The sequence below is a fragment of the Fukomys damarensis genome, unplaced genomic scaffold (assembly GCF_012274545.1).
Source record: "Fukomys damarensis isolate Sample0158 unplaced genomic scaffold, DMR_v1.0_HiC HiC_scaffold_39, whole genome shotgun sequence".
Classification (NCBI taxonomy): Eukaryota; Metazoa; Chordata; class Mammalia; order Rodentia; family Bathyergidae; genus Fukomys; species Fukomys damarensis.
Window position 1 is genome coordinate 46,381,446 of NW_022900951.1, and position 21,117 is coordinate 46,402,562.

Below are 21,117 nucleotides of genomic sequence, written 5' to 3' on the forward strand. Positions count from 1 at the left end.
TTTTTTTTTTTTTTTTTTTGGTACGGGGGATTGAACTCAGATCCTTGTGCTTGCGAGGCAGGCAGCAGAACCACTAAGCTAAATCTCCGGCCAACTAGTAGTCTTTAAACAAAAAACAACCAGAACACTAAAGTCCTGAGATCCCACAAAGCAAACTATTTCATTCTTTTTGCACTGCAATGATTCCCTTTGCCTTTTGCAGTCTTTGAAAAGTAAATTCAGGTGGGTGCTTCCCTGACTGTTCACCACATCAAGGAAGGAGCAAGTTAAATCTTGAAATAAATTTATTATTTCATTAGAGACACAAACATAACTGATTAACTGATTTGTTAAAGGGGATCCCACATGATTTGAAGCTTATCTGGTCATTCTCAATTATCTACATTACTATCCAATAAAAATATCCTGAGGACCTTTTATGATATGAGTTACAATTTATATCTATCATCCATGACATATTTTCTCTAATCCTTGTAACAGTATGGAGATGAAAATGTATCCAGTTTAAGAGGCCAAGAGAAGTCATATACCTAGTAAGTAATAGAACCTAGATACAAATGCAAATTTGTTGCTCATCTCAACATAGTGGACAACAGTTCATGCCTACTTATACAGTCCATCGTACCACCCCCTCTCCCACAGACACCAGTCTCCCTATGTACAACAGACAAATGCTGACCTAGATTTTTTTTTGGCGGGGGGAGAACTGAAAATAAGATGTAACCATAAAGCAACACTAGCATGACCTTTACTCATGAAAGAAAAATTCATAAATTACCTGTACAATTATCTAGATAGTCTCACTTACAATCCGAATATACTACATCTCTGGGTGCTTCTCTGCACCGCAGTATGCGTATGCAAAGAAAATGTGGGATGGAATACCAAGAAAGAGGAATCAGAAACCTGTAACATTGACTTTGAAAGTGAGAATGGTAACTGAGAATACATCCTTGACACATCTTCTACTCTACAGTTCTGTCAAGCTACAAATACAGGAGTTGTCCTTTTTCGGCACTTATAAGCAATTATTCAGAAACTAGCATCAGAAGAACTAGGCAACAAAACCAGGCTCACCAAAGTATGCAGACTATCAGTTTTGCCAGTAGAAAGGAAATATAACAGCATGCCAGAAGCCCCTCTTAGCATTCTCAACAAAAATAAAAGCAGCAATGCCTGTGTGTAAGTTATACAAATTAAGGAGAACAGGAAGAGCCCTTGTCAAATGCAATTTTAAACAGGTGCTCTGGAACAATTCTAGTCCACAGCCTTTAAAAATTGTCTGTCACCAATGCCCTTTCTCATTTGTGCCCAGACTAGGTGTAACTGTTAGTGTTCAACAAGTTCAGGAAACATCTAAATGAAGTCAAGTTATTTAAAAATTAAGAATTTATTTTGGGCTGGGGATTTACCTCAGTGGCACCTTGCCTGACTTATTCTGAAAACTAAAAATGCCTCATCATAGAAATATTATACTCATTTAGATCTGAGACTGTTTTATTTTTGTAGAGCTGCATAGGTGATTTGGCTCTACATGCTAGCCTTAAGACTTACTTATCAATTATGCTTTGCCAATTTGTAACCAACTTAGGAATTTGCTTCAAAACAATAAAACAAGGTACAAGTAAGTTAATAGCCATGTGCTGATAAATGCTGAAGCTGGGTGAAAAGTACACATACTCATTGTACCATTTTCTGTTTTTGCACATATGTTTGAAAAGCTCATACATTACAGATGTTTTAAACTCAAGACTTTATCCTGCCAGATCCCTCTATTCCATCTTCCACACTGTTGCCAGTGTAATCTTCCTAAAACTCAAAATTTACCTATATTTTGTTTTTTCTTTTGGTACCAGGGATCGAACTTGGGACCTTGTGCTTGCAAGGCAGGCGGTGGTGGCACCACTGAGCTAAATTAAATCCCTGGCAAAAATTTACCTATATTAAGTACAAACTCTTTACTCAAAACCAGCATCCAAGACCTGGTCCATACTTAACTCTTACCAATGAACAAGAGATCACGTTACTCCTTTAGCTCCCCTCAAGCCTTAGAGCTATATCCAGCTTTTTACAGTCTCCCCAACACTCAAAACTTTACTCAATTCCTTGCTCTTTGCTAGAAGAGCTTTTCCCTGCGTATCATTTGAAGCTCAACTTATATATCACCTTCATTCTGGGGGCCTTTATATCAGAGAGAATTTTTAACATTCATAATGTATCTTGATTCTTTTTTTTTCTTTTTATTGAGTTTATTGGTACAATCTAGGTATACAATACAATTACTTTCATCATTGGGATTCTGTGCCTTTACATAATAGGTCTTGATTCTCATTTTTCCCCTTGTCCCTGCTCTCCCTTCACTCCCTCCTCCCCTCCCCATTTACAAACACTTTATTTCCATTTGTTCAGTTTCTCATATTTTTTTCCTCTCCCTTAGTACCTTTCCCCCACCCTTTCCTCTTTCCCTACACCTTTAGCCCTTCACTTCCTATTTCACATTATTAATCATCTCATTAGGATCCTGTGTACTATTATAGTTTTTCACACCAAAGAAACTATTCGGTATTTCAGTTAAAGAAATCTCTGTATGAACATTAAAAATAGGGAATCCTAAAATAAAACTAAAAAGGAAAGTAAAAGAGAAAAGGCAATGATGTAAGATTAAAATAATCCTTAATTCTTTTCCCATTCCCCTCCCATTTCAAAATCTTTGTTTCCATTTTTTTCGTCTTTCACTTCCTGCCTTTTCTCCCTCACCCCTTGCATTTGAACATGTTCTTCCTATTTCCCAAATCTATCCTTCACCATGCTACTTAATTACCCTTTGGGTTCTCATACCACAGAAACAATGCGATATTTAAACACGTGTCCAATTTATTTCACCTTAAGATTATGGTCTCCAGGTGCACCCACTTTCCTACAAATGACTCAAGTTTATCCTTCTTTATAGTAGTGTAGTACTCCATTATATGTAAATACATTTTAAATCCATTTATCTGTCAATGGGTATAGGGGCTGTTTTTAAGATTTAATTATTATAAATTGTGCTGCTATAAACATGTGTATACATATACCACTGTGGTATGATGCTCTTTTGGGAAGATGCCTAGAAGGGAATAGCTGGGTCAAGTGGAACTGCTAGTTTTAGTCTTTTGAAGAATCTCCATATTGATTTCCATATTAATTGTATCAGTTTACACTCCCACCAGAAAAGGGTTCCTTTTTCCCAACAGCCCCACACCACCATTTGTTATTGATAGATTTCTTGATGATCTTTCTTTCTGGAGATGGAGTCTCAGTGATGTTTTAAGTGGCATTTCTGGAATGCCCAGTGATGTTGAACATTCTTTTCATATACTTATTTGCTGTTTGTACATCATCTGAGAAGTGTCTATTTGTTTCTGATGCTCATTTTTGCATTGGGTTTTTAAATTGAGGGGAAGGGGTCTAATTTTTTGAGTTCTATATATATTGTAAATATTAGTCCTTTGTCTGAGGTATAGCTGGTAAGTTTTTTTCCCCATACTGTGAGTTGCTTCTTCAATCTGTTAATGGTTTCGTTGGCTGTGTGAAGCTTTATAACTTGATGTGATCACAGCTGTTGATTCTTTATATTTTCTGTGTGATCAGGTTTTTATTCATAGTCTTTGCCTATACCTATGTCTTCAATAGTTTTATTTATTCTATCTTCCAGCAGATTGCTTTAATATTTAGATCTTTGATTCATTTTTATTTTAGTTTAGTACACGGTGAAAGATATGGGTTATAGGTTCACTTTTGATATGTGGAAAGCTACTTTTCCCAGCACCATTTATTAAAGAAGCTTTCTTTTTCCAGTGAAGGTTTTTGGGCCGAGGCCTTTGTTGTGGCTGGGGGTGGAGTCATTACTGAAAATTGAACTGAGGGCCTTTATACGGAGCTATTATCCCCAGCACCTTTCAAGTTTTGAGACAACTGTAAATTCTTAATGTTTAGCACTAAGTTGCTAAATTGCAAGGCTATCCTTGAACTCAGGATCCTCCTGCCCAAGCCTCCAAGAGTATGGACGGGGATCAAGCCCAGCTAAAAGGCATTTGGGGATACCTCTTTCCCAGAGTAAAACTGACCCCGTGCTTATGCCTCCACAGAATCCTTGACATATACTCAATCCACACACCTCTACCTGATAGTCTCCCCACTAGTCTGAATTTTGCATAAACAGGACTATATATCATGTTTGCCTTTGTATTCCTATCACCCACCAGTATAGTAACTGTCATTTAGTAAAATAATAAATGCTTGAACAATGCTAAAAAATCCAAGTCACATTAAACTGTATTGGTGAAATTTCCAAGGAAATCAATTTAGAAGTCATTTAACCCTCATCTTTCCACTCAACAGATAACTATGACAATACTCCATGCAGGACAATAAGATAAGTACTATGTGCTAGCTAGGTACACGGAAAAGTAGAAAATATGAAAAATCCTTACTTAACACAACTAAAAAATTTGGGATCTGAGGATATAGCTCAGTAGGAAAGCCCTTGCTTAGCATGTAGGAAGCCTGGGTTCTATTCCTAGAACTGGAAAAGAACTGGATTTTTAGAGTAAATCTGCATAAAGCAGAGTACACATTTAGCAAAACAGTCAAGACTAGCAATAACCCTGGGACACAGTGTTGAAAAATACAATGTAGAAAAATATATGCTAGGAAATATAAGAACAACATAGCAATCTGGACATTCTCTTAATGACACAGAGAAAAATAAGTATAGAGATATTTTTAGACTTCTTCATCCTATTATTGCACAATCACCACAAAAATCCTGAAGTTCTATGGAACATTTTGCACATGCAGTACTTTCTGAGAAGATGGCCAATAGTTTTCATTAGCTTTTCAAAGTATCCATGACTTGAAATACCTTAAATAAAGCTAAGACTCTGCTTAGCTATTAGTGTTTTCATGTGTAATTCCTTTTCATTTATGTTTTTTGTTGTTGTTGTTTCTTTGTTTTGGTACCAGGGATCGAACTCAGGACCTTACACTTGAGAGGCAGGTGATGGCACCACTGAGCTAAATCCCTGGCCTCTCCTTTTCATTTACGAAACATTGAAGTATGGTGTTTTCCTTAAAGCCATATGACAAGTACACTCAAAGTACAAGACAATAGAGAGAATGCTAATTGTTCTGCATTATTCATCTCCAATTCTCTCATTTCTCTGGGTTTACAGAGAAATAAGTAGCATCTCTGAAGATGAGCCTGTAATATATGGAGGAATACTGTATTTCTGGATAAAATTCTCTAGTCTTATAGTTTCTTTTCTTTTCTTTTTTTTTTTGGTACCGGGGATTGAACTCGGGTCCTTGAGCTTGCAAGGCAGGCCACCGAACCGCTGAACTAAAGCCCCAGCCCCTTATATTTTCTAAAAAGGTAGAAAAAGAACAAATCTGGTAAAGAAATGGCTGGATTATATATATTTCTAAATAAAGCTAGATTTTACATGTTTTCATGTATTCTGACAAGAAAACTCAAAATGATTTAGAAGATAACAGCATAATGTAAGCTTCAAAATTAGACCTGGGTTTTAATTCCATTTACTAGGTGTACAATCTCAGATAAATTATTCCACATCTCTGAGCCAGTCACACATAGGATTGTGACTGGCAAAAATAAGACATACTATTATTTTCATTACATTTCTCTCAGCTCCAGATTAATCTAAGGGCAGTAATTTTGTGCCAAGTATTCTATAAATATGGCAGATAAACATATCTCATCAAAAACAAAAAATAGCTTGTCTTTTCAACCTTTCTACACTGTATGATGGACAACATACTGTGTAATTTAATTTCTACAGTTAGCCATGTTATTAATCAAGAATTTACTTTGATGACAAAGAGACTGGGAATCTTCAGCCTCATTCTCAAATCATAGTTCTCTAAAGATCAGATCATCTACTAAAAAATAGTATGTAAGCCATGTGACTTAACCAAAGATTTTTATTCGATCTCAACTACTTCGAGCTGGTTCAAATGAATTTTGAAGGAACTGAAACAAAGATTCTTTTGTATATTTTGAAAAAGTCAGCAATTATCAATGAGGCAGTAAACTCTTTGGTATAATAAAAGTAATTCTAACTTCAAAGGTTATGAGAATCAAATCAGTCCACTGATGAGAAAGCTGTAGCACAAAGACTTTACAAAACAAAGATACATCTCAATATACAGAATAGACAAAACAGTCTCTGTTAGTAAATCTAACAGCACCACACAAAGCCTGGCACATAGTTACTTCAAATGCTTTTAAAGAAACTACACAATGTGAATAATCTGCTGTTTTACAACATATGCATCTATTACACGAAAGATGCTTGTAGCATGGAAAAATACTTTAGTTTTTTAACCACCACTGGCTTTGTGACTTAAGAACAATCTGGGACTCAAAATAGAAATATAAGAACTAAGATCTATTAAAGCACTATCTGTAATACTTTGCCTTAGAAACCTGAATTATTCTCAAAAACTAAAGAGATAAAAATAAAATTAAACCATGGGCTGGGGATTTAGCTCAGTGGTGCCACCTGCGTTCTTGTAAGCACAAAGTCCGGAGTTTGATCCCTGGTACCAAAAAAAAAAAAAAAAAAAAAAAGAAAAACGTTTTTTACTTTTAAAAAAAAAGGAAAGCCAGTTTTTTACTTGGCACAAACTCCAAAGTTTTTCTAAAAAACAAAAACCTTTACCCAATGATTCACTTTCAAAGAACATATTTTAAAAGATCAAATAGTCTTTCCCAGGATGGAAGGTAAAAGTTACTAGCTAATTAGACAAAACCAAAAGTACAGAATACACACTAGTACTGTAACATAGAAGGCCAAATTTTAAAAGTACTAGCAGACAATGCAAGGAACTTTTCTGTGATCTTGGCAGAGAAAGGGCCTTCCAAGAAAGTTAATTAACAGAGAAATCACAAAAGAAAATTATATTTGATTAAATAAAAATCCCAAATCAAAAACAAAGTTTGTAACAAGATAAAGGGTGCTTCTAATATACAAAGGAGTCGCAATACTCATAAAACAATACAAACTGAAAACCAAATAAAAGGTCATGAATTTGCAGGTATAAACATTTGTTCATCTTCATGATTAGTTACAAAAATATCAAAGGAAAGAGGTTCTATTTCTTGCTCGCTGAACTGGTTAAAATTTTTAAAAATTAAGAATATCCCACTTTACCAGATAAAGGTAGAGAACAAGGCACCCATAGATACTTAGTGGAAATACTGACTCAATATAGCCTTTTTGTGGGTCATTTTGCAAATAAATACCTGTCAAAAATATAAATTGGTCATCCTTTAATCCAGCAGCAACTCTATTTGTATGACTGAACAAGAGGGAATGATTTTAGTAAACTCCTATTTTGGAGTACAATGCAGCCATTAAAAAGAATGGAGTTAAGCCGGGCGTGGTGGCACACGCCTGTAATCCCAGCACTCTGGAGGCTGAGGCAGGAGAATCACTGTGAGTTCGAGCATAGCCTGGGCTACATAGTGAGTTCCAGGTCAGTCTCAACTACATAGTGAGACCCTGTCTCAAAAAACAACAACAAAAACAAAAAAGAATGGAGTTAAATCATATGATCTAACATTAAACTATGCATAGTATGCAAACGTACACTTACAGCATATAACTGTCAAAAGGTATAAAGTGTTATATACAAATAGAGGTTTCTGAGGGTTGGTATGAATGAAAGTTCTATTTTGGGAGAGGACTCATTTTTAACTGAAATACTTTGTTTTTTAAAATACAGTAGGGCTCAGTGGTTCTGCCGCCTGCATCGCAAGCTCAAGGTCCCAGGTTTGATCCCTCGTACCCCCCCCAAAATACAGCAAACATGTTAGTTTTAAATTTTAAGACAGTTGAGAAGTATTAATGACTTGGAAAACTCCACTTTGGGTATGTACGTGTGCATGTGCTTGTGTGAACCCAGGGTCTTGTGTATGCTAGGCAACTACTCTACAACTGAGCTACATCCCACGCCCAGAAAATGCTAATTTGTAAGTTTCACAAATGGGAAATCAGTCCCACTTACTGGTTTTTAAGGCACCCACATATATGCATTAAATACAGTGTCACATCAAAGCGTGCCATGAAAGAGGTCCAAACTGATCGCATGTTGCAAAGAAATAACCACAGTCAAACAGATGCTAAGCTTCCTGTAGACCTTTTGCCTCTCTCACATTAACTTTCTACTTATTAAATTTCTTCCATTTTTGGAGTAATGTATTTATAGGAACAGTACCAGGTATTCTGCACTTCTATAGGTGACACCTGGTAGCACATTTAGAAATAAAGATCAGTTCCATTTAAAGGAAAACAGAGCATAGTGGGAACAATACTGGACTAGGTAACCTGGGCTTAATGTCCAATTCCTTCATTGTCCAGCAATGATACCTGGGGCAAATAATTACCCCTAGAGCAATAATGGTGAACCTTTTAGATACGAGTGCCCAAAGTGCAACCCAAAACCCATTTACTTATTACAAAGCACTAACAATGCAATCAATTAAGCCTGAACACTGAGGTTTTAGTTTAGAAAAAAAAAATCTCATACATTATGTCTTTTGTCTTAAAAGAAAGATAACATGCATTCCATACGTTCGCCACCACTGCCCTAGAGGGTAACTTACACAATCTAACATGGCTACAATGTCACTAGGCAAGATAATCTTATAGGATCATGGTCTTATATGCAATCTATCACTGAGTCAAACCATTAAGTGACATGTGGCTAATTTGTTTTGTGAGAGGCACAAATCTGAATTCACCTGCAAAGGTAGTATACCTTTAAAGATTTTCAAAGATCTCGATGTAAAAGATTGTTCTGAAGTAATGCCTGCATTTCTCCCACCTAACCTTCTTCTGCAGCAGTAGAGATCAAACCCAGCAAGAACCCTACATCCCCAGTCTTGACTTTTCTCTTTTTAAAAGTTGGCCTTGCCAAAATACTTATGGAAACTCAAAAAGCAAGGACCTGGACTAAAAACTAAGTGAAGAGTGCAAGGTACTCCAGGCTGTAGGAGTCAAGAGCCTTGAAAAATATGGCAGCAGATCTGTAGAGAGCCATTTCATAGCAAAGACAGAAGTGTCGAAGTTTATGCTCTTCTGCAGTACTAATCTCAAGACATATCCTGAGGTACCATAATGGATCACTTATTAAACATTCCATAGGAGAAAATACACATCTATACTTCTATAACATATATATGTATACGTATGTACACATACATGTATATATAATGATATGGACACAGAAGTGATTAACCACTTAACACTTTACCCCAAGCTTCACTCAGGCAGTGTGTTTATGTACTGACTAGTTATTGCAACCAGTCGATTCTTGTATTTTGATAAAATTGTCCTTTTTATATTTCCTGTAATCTCATAATTAATGAAAAAATATGCAATTTTTGAGTGATCCTATATTTAAATATTTGGATTGGTAACAGGGACAACAAATTTAAAAATATTTCTAGGCTGGGGGTGTTACTCGGTGGTAAAGTGCATGGCTATCATGTCCAACTTCCTGGGTTCCACCTATAGTAATACAAATTAAATAAAATTTAAAAATTAAAAATACCATTTTACACTGATTTGGAGGAAGCTGCTATAAAACAATTATTTTGGGAACTGAGGCAATTTGTGGACTGGAGATTATATATTAAAAAATTAGTAGGTGTAGTAATACTGTAGTTTTATGAGATGTTTTTATATTGAAGGACTTAAGGATAAAGTGTCATCCATCACAAGACTCAGAAAAATTAACACACACATATATGTATAGTCAGCCCACTGTATCATTGGGTTCAGCATCCATGGATTCAACCAATCACCAATAAATATTGAAAAAAAATGTACAGAACTTGTACAATTTTTGTCATTTTTAAACTCAGAATAACAACCATTTATATATATACTATCAGATAAGTAATTTAGAGATGGCTCAAAGTATGGAAAAAGATATGTATACTTTATATGAAAATACTGTATCATTCAGTGTAACAAACTTGAGCAAGCATCTGTGAATTTTGGTATCCTGGTTGGGGGGGGTGTGTTCTGGAACTACTTCCTCCTTGCATACCAAGGATCAAGTGTACGTATAAATTGGATATGGCAAAATCCTAATTGCTGAATCAGGTCTGTGGTATACAGGCTCTCACTGTGCTGTTTAATACTTTTGTTTGAAAGTTTTCATAAGTTGGAAGGGAGGTAATGAATGATACATTTTCAAAAATTATAAACTATAATAAAAATACATCAATCAAGAAAGTGTTTTCAGGGCTGGGGATTTGGCTCCAAGAATTTTACAAACTCTTAAGTACTATACAAATTTAATGTTACTTAGGTAATAATAGATTTGTGTGTGTAAATCACGTAGGTTTTGAATTTTCACTTACGTGAGTAATTTATACCATTCTCACAATATAAAACTTCAAGTAATTCAAGGTAATAAATCTGGCTGGGGGAAGGGGATTCTAGCACATTAAAAAGTATCTCCCCCTTACTGGTATTACCTACCCTAAAACACTTGAGGGAAAAACAAATATTAAAATTATAAATTATGGAGGAAATGCTGTATTACTACTCTCTGTACTTTTTAGTATATTTTTAATTTCTCAGGAGCACAAAGGAAAACATTACAGAAAAAAGTTAATTTCCCGTTGACCATTTCTCCAGCTACTAAAACACTATCAGTCTGCTCAAGTTTTATTTTTTGTGGTGCCGGGAGATCAAATACACAGCCTCACTAATGCTAGGTAAATGTTATACCACTGAAGCTACACCCTCAACCCCCTGCTCTAGTAAAAACAGTAACAACAACAACAACAAAAAACCCAAAACCATAGTGTCATGTATTATATACTATCTTGTAACTTACACTACCTGTGAGCAATATTATAAGATGTGACCCTTTACTATACCTCTTGCCATGATTTGATACAAATTATTTCTTACTGATCTAATGAGTAAGAAAACAATTTGTACCTCTGATTCTTAGTTTGAATATATTTTCCTGTTACCAGACATTTTTTACTCTTCTATTCTGGGAAAAAACTTGCTCAATTTTCTACTGGAATTTTTTTTTGTTGGGGGGGGGCAGTACTGGGGAATCAAACACTGGGCTTGTGCACAGTCACATCCCCAGCTCTTTTCCTATCCTTTAAACATTATCCTTATTAAGATGTAAACATACCATAATGTTCATGGTGACTGAATACTGTGGAGGATTATGATCCCTTCTCAAATATGTATACATTTTCTAAATTTTCTTGAAGTGACTCAGTGACATTAGAAATTGAAGACAAAAATATACTGAAAAAAATTTTTTAGCAGGGCATGGTGGCTCACGCCTGTAATCCCAGCACTCAGGAGGCTGAAGCAGGAGGATCGCTGTGAGTTCAAGACCAGCCTGGGCTACATAGTGAGCTTCAGGTCGGTCTCAACTACATAGTGAGTGAGACCCTGTTTCAAAAAAACAAAAAACAATTTTTTTTTTAAGATAGAAAGCATTACTTTTCAGGTAGTTCACTCCAACAGTACATCAACACCCTTAAGGGGGAATAAAACATAGCTAAAGGAAATGTACCCAAGCTGGGCATGGTGGCACACACCAGTAATCCCAGTACTTGGGAGGGTGAGGTAGGAGGATTGCCACCAGTTCATACCAGCCCCGGCTATATAGCGAGTTCAAGGCCAGCCTGAACTATACAGGGAGGGAGACCCTGTTTCAAAAAAAATAAAACAAAAAACAACAACAACAACAAAAGAGATGTACCCAAAGTATAAGTCTCATGACAAAATAATGGTAATTTGGGATACGTTTAACTAACTTCATTTATATAGCATTTGTGAGCTCATGACATACATCTTGTATCTTATTTAACCCTAACAAAATTATATATATCCTGATATACTCCTATAAACTACGCTAAGCACATTCTATTCCTCAGAAGATTGTATTGTTCTTTTTGAGTATGATCTACAAAATCTCCCGTCCTCAGAAGACCCTCCTGTTCTCTACTCCCTAGTCCAGTGATGGCAAACCTTTTAGAACTTTCAGTAAGAGCCAGTGTTCACCACTGCCCTAGTTGGTTCTTTGCATTGCCAGTGTGGCAGCAATGAGTACATTCTCAATAAATATTTGTTGAATGAATGAGACCACCATTGCTCTCATTTAAAAATGAGAAAACTGGCTTAGTGAAGTAATCCGCACCAAGTAACATAATGATTATGTATTTATTTTACATAAGGAATGGTCTTATCTTTGTAGATTATTCTATCATTTAAAAATTTTAAAATAACAGGTATGGTGACACATGCCTGCAATCCCAGCACTTAGATCCTGAGGCAGAAGGATCACCATGATTTAAGGCCAGCCTGGACTACATAGCAAGACCCTGTCTCAGCACTACCTCAATTCCAAATATATATCATTGCACTTAAGCGCTCACAGCAACCTAGAAAGTAGGCCTTTTGATTAACTCTATAGTTAAGAATGAAAAATTAGTGATAACCAAGCCACGCTCAAATCCTAATTTATATGAAATACAGTTGTCTATTTACATACTTGACTGATCACTAATTGAGTATAGTTAGTCTTTAAACATAGCAAACATTTTTAAAGGGGAGGGAAAATGAAAAGGGTAGAAGAAAGGCAGTTAAAGCAACAAAAGACAGGCTGGAGACCAGGTGTAAGTAAGGCTATCAAAAGACCATGAACTGTATCGTAGACCATGAACTGTATGTGCCACTTTGAAATCTAATCTTGGTCCAAAGATTTTTCTTGCTATTACCCCTTATTCATAGAAGACAATTGCAAGCTTTCTCATATATCAGCATTTTTAAAGGCTGGGAAGGCATAGAATTAAGAGATTTGGGAACAATAGACTTTTATCATGCATGGACAGCAAAGGGAAAAATGATGACACAAAAGCAATCACTAAGTAACTTTAAGCATGATCTCACTTACAGTCCTTAAATATTATGATTCTCGAGAGATAAAACCAAGTGTCATTCATTTTGTCCACACTCCTTTGTACTTAGAAATACTCAGTAAATCATCATTCAACTAAATGAAAAGACGTAAGGTATGAGAAAAGGAAGATATACTAACTTAAAAATGAACAATGATTTCCACTATGTGCCACACACTACTTTAGATATTATATAAAATGTTAAAAGAACAAACATTTACCTCTTTTCTAAACAGCTACGTCAGTATGACAACAGTGGTGACAATGATGATTTTTAGGAAGACTCATTTGTTTACTAAGATTACAATAGAACCTTGAAAAGAAGAACCCTTAAGCAAAAAGGGCTGTATAGATGGAAAATATATTACCATGTAAGTGGGTAGGACCCTTCAGAAGGTATGTTACTTCTAAGGTTTTGGAAAGTGAAAAACTACTGTAGTGGGAATTCAGGTATCAACGGCCATAGTCTCAGACTCAAAATGATTAGCAAATCCCATCCCCCTTCCTGCCCTTGAGGAGCCTACACAAACAGAGGCCAGATACACTCTACTAAATGGCTATCACTTCAACAACCTGGACTATCCACCTGAGATGTTGAAATGAACTAGTATATTAAGTAAATTACCATCTACTACTGCTCACCTACAGTATAGTAAAACTCTACATTTACTAATTTAATTCCAAATACCACATGAATAAGGTCTTCCCCTAGGTGAAACAACAATAGGTTAGGTTACCCAAGCTGATAGTACTATTAAGTGGCTATGCCCCAAATTGTGAAATGCCTGGGGGCTCCATGCTGTATTATCAAGACTTCTCAAAGTTTTCTACCTAAATTCTAATAAACATGTTTTATCTACACGGGGGTAAAAGTAGCGAAGAGTAAACATGCAGCCTGGAGAGGTTAAGCAGAAAGAGAAAAGGAGCAATCAGTAGAAATATCAAAGCTACCTATGACAAAGAGTGCATGTGCTTCAACTTCATCCTGTTTCTTACTCTCATTAGCTAATTCCAGGTGAAGAATAAGCCTGGAACATCCAGGTACAGGAAGCAATCAAAGACTATTAAGCATCATGGTCAAGAAGAATCAGGAGTCAAGTTTAAGAGAGTTCCACTAGCCAAGAGGGACAATTTGAACTTCGATAAATTAGTACAAAAAATCGTCAAATGTTTATACCCACAAATGCAGATATATATATACATACCATGTATATATACACGCAAACATGTATTTATACATATATGTAACTTTCTGAGATGAGTAGGAACCAATTCATTGTATTGAAAGCCGTCTTTTAAAAAGAAAAAAACCAAGGGCTGAGGATGTAGTTCAGCGGCGCTGCAACTGCTTGGCAAGGGCAAGGTCCGAGTTCAATCCCCAGTACGAGAGAGAAAAAAAAGACTGAGCCAGTGTGGTGGCATACACCTATAATTCCAGCCATTTGGGAAGCTGAAATAGGAGGATCCAAAGATCCAAGGCCTGAGCAACTTAGCAAGACTCTGTCTCAAAATGAAAAATGAAAAAGGGCTAAGAAAGTGGCTCGGTGTTCCCTAGGTTTAACATCTAGTACTGCCCAAAACAAAGAAAGGAAACTTCCTACAAACTCTTATCAGTGAGTGAACCAAATAAATGAGAGTAAACATAAAATGACTCCACCCAGTAGTTGAAAACAAAATGATAGCAGTGAAGTGCCACCACTGTGCAACTCCAATGAATTCATGGATTTTTACAAATCTAAGAAATCACAACATAATGAATGCTGTGAATGAACACATTATCCCTGCTGATAGTCACCAAAAAGAATTAACCTGAATTTATTAAGCTTCTGGATCTAGCTATCCATTTGTAGGAACACTGATCTAGGAACTACACTTTGAGAAATACTACAAAAGAATCTCAAATTGCTTCCAGCTGAAGGCAGTATTGAGCAGTACAGAAGAGTAGAGTAGTATTTTACTCACAAAGAGTAGGGCCCAGGAAAATAGAACAGTTAATACTCTGTGACAACCACTGATCTATGCCACTTATTCCCTGATTATCAGCTTCAGTATAACACGAGAACAAAGAACTGCAAAATCTAGGAACTTTCCACTCCTTTACAGAATTGGAAACTCTGGGGTGGGGTCCAGCAATCAGTTTCAACAAGCCCTCTAGGAGATCCTAGTGTAAAGTTTAGAGCTGCTGTTCTAAGCCTTACATGACTTAAGTCACCTAAACTTACCAAAAACCCTAATGAGGTAAATAACATCATTATTTTAAAGATTAAGAACTATGGCACAAAGAGGTGAAATAATATGTACAGGGCTGGGGATTTAGCTCAGTGATTCTGCTGCTTGCCTTGCAAGCGCAAAGTCCCAAGTTTAATCCCTGGTACCAAAAAAAAAAAAAAAAAATTGTACAAGGTGACAAGGCTGATACGAAAAACAGATAAAGAACTTGACTTGAGGGAGTCTGGCTCGAGAGTCCACCTTCTTAGTCACTGTCCTGAAAAATCTTCCACCTTTAACAACTCAATTGGCAGAATGTAGTAAAAAATAGTGGAAGGGAAGCTCAAACAGGACTTGGGCCCACAAGTTTGAGGCCAGTCAGCTTGGGTACATAGCAGGACTCTCCTGAAAAATAGGAGGGTTAAAAAAAAAGCAAAGACCAAGCAAGAGACAGATGCTTCATTATAAAACAGACCTATAACAAAATAAATATAGCAAATAATGTAATTATTAAGGTAATCTTTTTAAATTGTTCAAAACATAAGCAACCATTAAATGCAACATATTCAAGCATCTTTACTTATAAGGACTTAAAACCTGAATTATGCTCAATGCGGTATATAAATTCATGGCAGTTTGTTCAGACTCACCAATCTTTCAAATCCAAATTATTAGGATGCTCTGGAATAATTTAAGTCTTCCCTAGTATTAGTCCCTTCTAGTCACCACTTAACGATTGAAAAGGAAACACTTTCAACACTTAAAATTACACAACCTGAATCCCAGGGTTGAAAATTTTTTGACATTATCTATCTAGTTCAACTAGCAATCCAAAATGAATCACACGTACAATACCAATCTCCATTTAATGATACTTTCATTAAAGCAAAAACAAATACCAAGTCACAGTCTAGGATCAATCTTTGTTGCCAGTGTAATTATAAAAGCGGAACAAGAACTTTTTAAAGGCTCTAAAAGGACAATCCTTGAGATAAGATCAAACCAAACCTTCAATTTTTTAACCCACAGAGGGCCACTCCTTCACTATGTGCAAGCATTTGTATAACCAGAGAACCAAGCTAGTCAACAAGTACATCAAGTTTTAGGAACTCAACCCTTATGACACATCAAATGAAAAGAGCCTCCCAAAAATCTTAACAGTTGAATTATCCCTGGCCTTAACATATATAAACTTCTGATAACCAGTCACTGAGGAAACTCAGAGAGCAATACAAGAAAACATCAAAAGTCCAAGTGCTTGCAAATGTCTATCTTACAGAGGAGATCACTATAAAGCAGCCTAATATGGTTACACCTACAAAACAGATTTCAACAACTTAATCTTACTCCAGGAAAGGTATGGGTAAAATGAAACATGAATATTTTCAAAGCAACCTAGTTCAGCATTTTAGTATTTTGAGTTTGTAAATGAAACACATAGCAAAAGGGAAAAAATTTAAGTTTAAGAAAAAAACTGTTAAAGAACTGTGGAAGAAAACTACAGTAATAAAAACAAGTGTGATATACAAAAGCAGACAAGTTGCATAATGGAATAGAAGATACAGAAACAATCCCAAACACCTTCAGGCATCTGATTTTTTACATAAGCTCAAGAAAAGATAAGCCTCTTTATTTATTTATTTATTTATTTTTTTGGCGGTACTGGGGATCAAACTCTACCATGCACTTTTGAGGCAGGCACAGCACCAATGAACAAAATCCCTAGCCCTTGAAAAAATAGCCTCTTTAACAAATAATTCTGGGAAAACTGGTTATCCACATACAGAACTTAGATCCCTATCTCTTACATTGTACAAATCAAAATCAATCAAAGACCCAGATGATAGAAAAACAGATACCCTGCATCTTCTAGAAGATAAAAATAGGTAAAACTCTTAAAGACTAAATTAGGTATAGGCAAGGACTTCCTAAACAGAGCTCTAATTGTAATAAAGTACCAAGAATCAATAAATGGTATTATGTCAAATTTAAAAATTTCTGTATAGCCAACACCTATAAAGAGATAACCTACAGAACAAGAAAAAAAATTTTGCCAGCAACACCTTGGACAAAGGACAAACACCTAGACTATAAAAAGAACTCAAAAAAATTAAATGCCCCCCACATGTAACACCCAATCAAAAAAGTGGGTAACTAAAATGAACAGGCACTTCTCAGAAGAATACAAAGGCCAATAAGCATATGAAAAACGTTCCACATCTTTGGCCACTAGAGATACGCAAATCAAAACAACACTCAGATTCCATTTTGTCCCAGTAAGAATGTCTGTTATTAAGGACTCAAAAGACAAGAAATGCTCGCAAGGGTTTTTGGGGAAAAAAGGAACCCTTCTACATTGTTGGTTGTCATGTAAACTAGTACAAAAACTGTGGAAATCAGTATGTAGATTCTCCAAAAACTGAAAATAGAAATTCTATTTGACCCAGTTATAACTCTTCTGAGTAGCTTCCTGATGGTTAAAGACATATTACACTGATATATGTATAACCATGTTTATAGCAGTGGGAGTCACAATAGCTGAATTATGGAAGCTGATTATATGCCCATCAACAAAAAAATACAGAAATTTTTGGTGTATATATACACAATGGTATACTGCTTAGCCATAATGGATAAATGTGAGTCATTTGTGGGAAAATGGTTCTTGATACCATAATACTAGGTTAAACAAGGTTAAATATTGCATGGTTTCTCTGAGATGCCCAATATATAAACAATTTAAAGAGCTTATTAAAGAAACAATAAAAAAAACAGGCAGGTAAAGATTCTGGAGGTGGGAAGGGTATCTGGGGAAAAGGGATGTGAGGTGGTGCAGGAAGAGGCAAGAAAAGGGGAGTAAAAATGATCAAGATGAATGTGATTATTGTAATGTTTACTGTGTACAAAGTTCTGCACCAGTACTCTACAGTTATCCTGATTTCAAAAACTCAGGTTTAGGTTTCAGTGACCTTGTTTAAATTTTCTTACTGCAGAAAACTCAGTAAATATAATTCATTATATCCAACGTGCTCAAAATTGCTTTTGTTGAAAGCATGAGCTAGTTGTAATTCCCAAGAAAAAATGTCTTTACTTTTTGGTTTTCTGAGAGGGTCTTGTTATATGGTCCAAGGTGGCCTTCAACTACATAAACCCAGGCTGGCCTCAAACTTGAAATGATCCCCTTGCCTCAGCCTTCCATGCCGACCCCGCCCCATGCCCAGCCATCTCTTTAATATTTAGTTCTCAAGTATTGATTTTTTTTTGGTTTGAGACAGGGTCTCACTATGTAGTTGAGAATGACCTGGAACTCACTATGTAGCCCAGGCTGTGCTCGAATTCACAGTGATCCTCCTGCCTTAGCCTCCCGAGTGCTAGGATTACAGGCATGCGCCACCACGCCCAGCTTGATTGATTTCTTCACTGATGAACATTCAATTGAAAAGCCTAAACTCATGATCCATAGCACTGGTAATTGACAACAGTATTTCATCCAAAAACCTAAAATTTTTCATTTGTGATTGACTTTTCCCCTTACTGCCCCTTTAACTTGAAATTACTTTTATTTTGAAGATAAGAACAAGCTCTGCTCTGCTCCTATTTGTGCCTAAATCAAAGGCTAGCTGGAGCCTATGAGTTCTATTTTTATTCTCTAGTTTTGACCAAAAAGAACACAAGGGTAGGATCGCAGAATGGCTAATACTGCCTAAGGAAACAAATGAACAGTTTAAAGGACTTTGTGCTAGAGGGAGTATCATTCTCAGATGAAACAAAATGAAGATTAACAGGAAAAGTACAATTGTGTGTGACACCTGAAAAATCAGATGTAAGTGGAAGCTTCCAAAAATTGTTTCAGCAGAGCCAGGGATTTAGCTCAGTGGTGCTGCCGCCTGCCACACAAGTGCAAGGTTCTGAGTTCAATCCCTGGTACCCTCCCCCACAAAATTGTTTTTAGCATCAAAGAATTATGACAGCCAAAAGAAATCATCATTAGGTGAGAAGGTATGGGTCAGAGCACTTAGGATATCAACATCAAAGTAATAAAAAACATTTAATTATAGTATAAAAATAACAAAATCAGTTAAGGCTATTGAAATCACACATAAAAAACCCCAAAGGTACAATCAGGACATTATCTAGGAAACATTAGCCTCTTCTACCAAGAGATCCACTTTTCACACGGAACAGGAAGTGAAGCTAAGACATAGAATGGAAGTCAAGTATCAAATCAGACTTTGCCAGAGAAAAAGGAGTCCTCAATAGTTACTTTAGGATAGTGACTAGAACAGCAGCATCAACTCCAATTAGGATATAGTAGATTACTAACATTTGTTCCACTATAATGGGTTCTCTTTAACAAGAATGGGTTAGACACCACTACTGGATCATAATCCCCAAATGTAGGGGAAACTCTACAGAACAATTTCTTTAACAAATAAAGTATAAGAACAATTGATAAAGGAGAACCTACAGATTAAAACAAATTTTAAGAACTATGTCAAAGCTTTTCAATAAATGGACTTTCTCTGGGTCCTGAGAAAAACTGTAAATAAAGGTGAGAAAACTGGGGAAATTTGAATACTTCTTTCATATTTTCTACTTAATAAAAATTTTTTAGTTATACAATGATTTTGAGATTACCTTAAGAGCTCTTGTTATTCAGAAATACCAATATTCTACATATAAAAACAACACAAGGATTTATCTCCAAGTTATGTACTGGGGCAGTGAGTAGAAGTACAGATGAAATAATGGCTGCATATGACAGATGTTAAAGCTCGTAAGTTATGTGGAATGATCATTATACTTTTCAGTTTTACAATTCTGAAATTATTTGTAACTTTTAAAAAGAATTGGTTAGACATAATAGTTTTGTCTATAAAATATTTTATTTTTTGAGTGATGCTTAAAAGGCACATATAGAATGCATTTAAACAGTTCCCTTTAATTCAGTAAAGAGTACCACTTAAATGTAAGAAAACAACTAGTGCCACATCAAATCCAGGCAACGGAAGAAACCAAAGTAATTCAATATGATAAAAGAAATAGTCCTACCATCTCCTTTTCAGGAAGTCAAACACAAATACTACCAACAAAACTCTACAAAAACTAACCTAAAATCACAGCCAATCATACTCATCCTGGTGGGAAATCCCAACACTGCTCCAATAGGTTCCTGGACCTTCCCAACCAAATTGGTCTGTTTCCTGGTTCCTCTGGACCACTAACCCATTCAGGTCAGGCTAGTGGAGAACCTACAAAAAAAAAAGATGTGTGGGGGAAAGAAAGATACATTTATTAGGGTGCGGGAGAATTGACCATTATATCAAAGTTCTCATATAATCACAGTTACTATTTCTGAAGCAACAGCCGTCTCATACTGTATTTGCATTTTTTAAGATCTGCTTTGAACTGTAACTGAAGAATCAGAAACCAATAGCTGTAACAGTGCTAATCTGACACTTAATATCCTTGAAAACGCAACTGTTTCCAATCCAAATGAAATTTAAGAGACAGGTTTACATGCGTTTTGGCCATACTGGGATACAAATGGTAAACTGTAACAGTGCTAATCTGACACTTAACACCCTTGAAAACGCAACTGTTTCCAATCCAAATGAAATTTAAGAGACACATTTACATGCTTTTTGGCCATACTGGGATACAAATGGTAAACATCCTTGGAAATTCAGGTTGAATGTTGCCTTTGAACATTATACAAAGTTTGTATTTGATATCTCCACTCCTCCCTATCTTCTCAGAAGTCTACCTCAAATAAATTAAACCTTTTGGGCCACACCTATAAATCATTTCCAGATTTATTCTAATGCTGAATGACATGTCAAACTGAGGGTTACTTAATTTGTCATCACTGTTAACCCAGTATAAAAAGCACAAAG

General features: G+C 35.9%; 1 protein-coding gene across 13 annotated transcripts in view; it reads right to left on the reverse strand.

Moving 5' to 3' along the window:
- The window catches only part of Huwe1 (HECT, UBA and WWE domain containing E3 ubiquitin protein ligase 1), a 144,444-nt gene that overhangs the window by 117,963 nt on the left and 5,364 nt on the right, over positions 1 to 21,117 (reverse strand). For 12 of the 13 annotated variants that reach the window (XM_033760392.1, XM_010629725.2, XM_010629727.3 and 9 more), the window contains one exon: positions 20,332 to 20,472. The exons of the other annotated variant lie outside the window; for it this stretch is intronic. The gene's annotated coding sequence lies outside the window, so the exon portion shown is untranslated. The remainder of the gene's footprint in view (positions 1 to 20,331; positions 20,473 to 21,117) is intronic. 13 annotated transcript variants of the gene reach the window in all.